Source organism: Squalius cephalus (genome assembly GCF_949319135.1).
Source record: "Squalius cephalus genome assembly, chromosome: 25".
NCBI classification, from domain to species: domain Eukaryota; kingdom Metazoa; phylum Chordata; class Actinopteri; order Cypriniformes; family Leuciscidae; genus Squalius; species Squalius cephalus.
Window position 1 is genome coordinate 26312237 of NC_137146.1, and position 4925 is coordinate 26317161.

A 4925-nucleotide genomic window follows, 5' to 3' on the forward strand; every position below is an offset into this window, starting at 1 on the left:
ACACTGAATCTCATGTTGCGGTAATGGACAGGCTTGGGGAACGGCAGTGCGAAAAAAAATAGCCTTCTAAACTACAGGCAACTTAGAAATGTAATGCAGTTAAGCTAAAAATAAATGTTTAGTCTATCAAAAAAAAGCTTTACATGAACCGTTCAATTGAACCGCTTAACCAAAGGGAATCAGACTTTCTAAAGACATTTTCGGAGATCATGTTTGGTTTCTGCCTTAGTTTTGCTTTCACGAGTTCGCGCTTACAAATAAGTCAGATAGAATAAATGCGTATTTGGCGTGCTGTCTGAGGAGAGGGCTCCGGATATTCGAATATTCGGCCCGAACCCAGAGGACCCCCCCCGTATTCCTGGCTGTGGAAGAACAGGCCAAGAGTGAGTGGAGGGATGCTGAAAACTGTCAAGGAATGTTAGGTGAGTTGACAGTGTGAATATATATATATATGCTTCATCTCATGCTGATAGGGTAGACATGGGAATTGTTGATTGGATTGATTATTGAAAGTGATCCTTTCGAACTTTGTTTATGAAACATCATTAATTGAATGCAATGAGACACAAAACCCAGTAAAATGTAGCTTGTAACCGGAAAAGCTACACTATTATGAAAACAGCTGCTACCAAGAAATTTCCAGTCATTATATTTCTGCAATAGTCTACTTACAGCTACTTTCAGTTATTCCCTATACTTGGAACAGCAATACATAACCAGAACATAAAACGTTTCCTGGTACACCTGTAAAAACGGACTTTGATCACGTCTCGTAAAAAAATGGGAATTACTACAGGATTGCAATTTTTAAATGTAAAACAAAATAAATATTGTTAGTAGTAGCTGAATTGAAAGGAGCCATTCACACAGAACACATTTTTGCACTTGGCACATGGCAATGGAATGAAACGCAAGGTCTTTTTAAGTTATTTTAACATGAGCACCGTGTGTAATGCCATGTCGAGATGGTGTAAAAGAATCAAGACACAAGCTCAACAGTCAAAGATATCCATCGAATGCATGTTTACATAGAAAAAACATGATCCTTCAAGGATAATGCAGTCCCATAATGCATTACGACAAGCTTGGTGAAAAATCTTACTTTCAAGTTACACTTGAAACACGTTGGCATGTTGCTAAGATAACTGTATTTTTATGTTCATGTTAGCTTAGAAACATGTTAACAAGAAACTTGCACGTCACGTCTCCTGTGTGCTTATTGTGAGGAACGAATCTGTCTTTGAATTTGTTTTTATTAAGTGATTAAATTGTGAAGGAACATATTTTTTTAGGTAAACCTCCCATTCGGTTATTGGATAACTCAAAGGGCGGAAAAGTGAATAAAATATTTCAAGATTTATCAGCGGATCTCCCACCGGACTAAAGATTAACCAGAGCTCCATTGTGTTGGTCTGTAAACCTATTCACCGAAAATCCCATGGGTGAACATACAAGCCACACATGCACTGAGCACAACACGCTTCACGGTCTCAACCCTCGTGGTGATTACACATAATTCAACAGGCCCAAACTACGGAGCTGTCGGGATGGAGGTCAACGTGTGTAAATATCTCCACACTTATTAATGTGTCAACGTTCTAATGTGGCCTCAAACAGCCCACCGGGGACCTGTGGGGAAATAAAAATGGGTGGCTGAAACAAGGTTCGCCGTGCCATTATTTTTACACGTCTTTATGACTCAATTTAGACCGTGAGGAAATAAAAGAAGCCCACGTCAAAGACAAGGGTGCAGATGATTTACCGGGCCTGGATGTGTGTGTGTGTGTGACTGCGATAGATCTCTCGGCTGGTGTCGGTGTCAGCGAGGGAAGTCTGCTAATGAATAGGGCTTATTTTGATGAGTCTCTTTAACCTTGGTTAAGAGGCCTGGATGCACAGGTTCCACCGGGGATCAGGTACGCTGTCATGAAACACGCGGTTGTCTGGCAGAAGCTTCTGTGTCTCACATGAGCGCAAAAAATGCCATTTTCCCCTTCCTAATTACCCAAACAGTCTCAATTAAAACTCACATTTTAAATGCAAATGAATGAGCTTTTATCAAAATAAGTCTCTTTTTTTCCCCACTACCCAGACTTCATATTCCAGATGGATGCCATGGTTAGGAATTGATTAGGTTTTTTTTATATATATATACCTCAGAATTATTATTTAATTTTTTTACCAAGGTGGTATAATGGTAGCTTGGCTGCCGGGTTTTTAATTGTGTTGCAGCTTTTAGAAGAGAGCCGGTGGCGTCTGTAATGACGGTGACTTGCTCGCATCGGTTTATTTTGCAGTTGTTTGGGAGCTGCTGGGGCGTACTAACACTGGAGGAGAGCGACAGTCAGTAATTAAAATTCTGTTCAGCATGACAACGCTGTTTCATGCCTCATTTTTCACACACAGGAGGAATACACAATCCACACCATGAACACAATAAGTAAATAACAGACGAACACTTACTGTCATAAGAGACATGCAAATGAGCAGAAGGCAATGAAATCACAACATGCCATGTTTACGGTTTACATAAACGTACAGTTTTACATATGTAACTGTGCAGTTTACACATGTATGCAGTTTGGTGTACCTGACCTAACAAGCTGACATGGTGATATGTGGAATATTCATGATAAGCTGGTGATAAAAATATATAAACATTGTCTTTATCGTAATGGCTTTAATGCAATTTTTACTCAGTCATTAAGATTCCTGAAGAGTCTGTCATTAGATTAGCTTAATGGTCCTTCCTTGCAAATTGCGATTTTGAGAGTTAAAGTTGTCACAAAATATTATATGCAACACTGTTGCTTTCCATAATCTGAAGTTTTTCTAATTGAACGTTATATTTTCACAAACTTATTTTTCTTTGGAATAATGTGCATCGATGAATCGTGTGTCACGGTTATGGACTATTATTTAGATATTCTCTTTAGCTTCCTTTAGTTCCTGTTTCCTTGCTTTGTTTAGTTTTGGTTTCCTGGGTTACTGATTATTTCCTTGTTTGTTTCTATGGTTACTTAGGATTTACACCTGTCTTTCATTATGTTTGCCTCGTATTTAGGGGCTGTTTACACGACACAGTTTTCAACTAAAAACGTAAAACTTTCTAAGCGTTTTGGCCGTTCATTAACACGACAACGGCGTTTTGGTGGCCTGAAAACGCAAACTTTTGAAAATCTTGAATCTCTGAAGACAATGACGTCATGGACATGCGTATTAAGTGTTTAGTCTACAGTGTTTCATCGCCATCTAATGGCCTGGCAGCAGAATACAAAGTTTTTAGTCATTTTTGCAAATCCGTGTGAATGGGGATCGTTTTGACAATGGTGTCGTCTGTACGTGGAAAACTCAAAAGGAAAAACTTCTCAGTTTTAAGCATATCGTTGTCGTGTAAACGTACCCTTATACTCCCGGTTGTGTTCAGTCCCTTGTCGGTTCTCATTTATTATTTACATAGTTAGCGTTTCTCCTATGTTGTTCCTGTAATCCCCTGAGTATTTTGCATCATTAATAAAGACTGTCTATTTGTATCTTTGTGCGTGCTGACTGCCGACCACGCTTTACATCATGCACAATAAGACCAGAACCATGTGTTAATAAAGAAAACAGAAAATAAGGGGTTCATTTTGATTTCATGATTCATATTTGTCTTCACTTGAAAATTTTCATGAAAATCCCAGTCACATTTTTTTTTTACATATTACACGTTCAAGTTAAAATATGTAGCCATATATTTGTTATATTTAAATAAAAAATAAATATTTTAATTAAAACTAGACTGTAACTATTTAATTTAATTTTACATAAATAAATAAATATTGAGATTAAAATTATACTTAATATCGTTGAAAGGCTTAAACATATTTTTGCTAGATCACCTAGCACAGTGTGTATTTCTACAAACTCAAATTTACCCCTAATCCGATGATCTTTTCTAGGTGTGATTTGCAATAATGGACACATGTGGGCATTTATCACAACAGACGACTGTGAATACAGTGACTAGTTAGTAAGACTGAAGGCAGGCTCGTGTGGGTCTCCAGGGATGGTGTCCATGGGGCTCGTCCATTATTGTCAGTCAGTTATCAGTGTTTCTCCCGATATGTGAAGGTCTCAGTGGAGTAGGAGCCCACAGTCTCCTCAGCATTTAACCTGGGCCTCCACACTCTCGGCTCTTTCATCAAAAGCATCCTGCCTATTTTGTTTCCCAGCACCGCTGAGAGTTATTGCTCGTGACAACTGCAGTTCTCTCTTTTCTCTCTCTCTCTCTCTCTCTCTCTCTCTCTCTCTCTCTCTCTCTCTCGGATTGTATTACCCTGTGATATTCTAGCACTCTCTATTAAATATGCATGAACCCTAGAGATGAAATTAATTTTGGGAATGCTCACTTTTGAATGTTCAAATATGCCTTCATCTGCTTTTGTATCAAACCTTGAATGTGTAATTTCATTTAGGATGGAGGCGGTAGATTAAAGCAGCACCATTTTGGCCAATGATCAATGCAACGCTGAAAAAAGAAACTCACCCAAAAAATATTGATAGCTGGTGGTAATTTGGATGAAAACTGGGATTCAGTTTAAGATATTTCAGTAAAGACATGTCTGGAATGATTAAAAGTAAATGTTCACCAATTTTCTTTTAATTATGTTAACATTTAATCACCCTCATGACATTCCAAAACTAATTTAAATCTGCATACATTCAAATGTTGGCACATTAAGATGTCAATTGCTCTTGTCTTGTGACCAACAAGGTGTGATCTGTCCAGTATTATTTTAGTACCATTAAGATACTGTTGTCTTTTTCCATTTTATTTTAGTTATAGTATTAGTTGTGTGTTTTTAACATTTTTATACGTTTTCTATAACATTTATGTGTCTATATTTTTATTACATTTTTATTTTGAAATTCCGAGAGCTCAG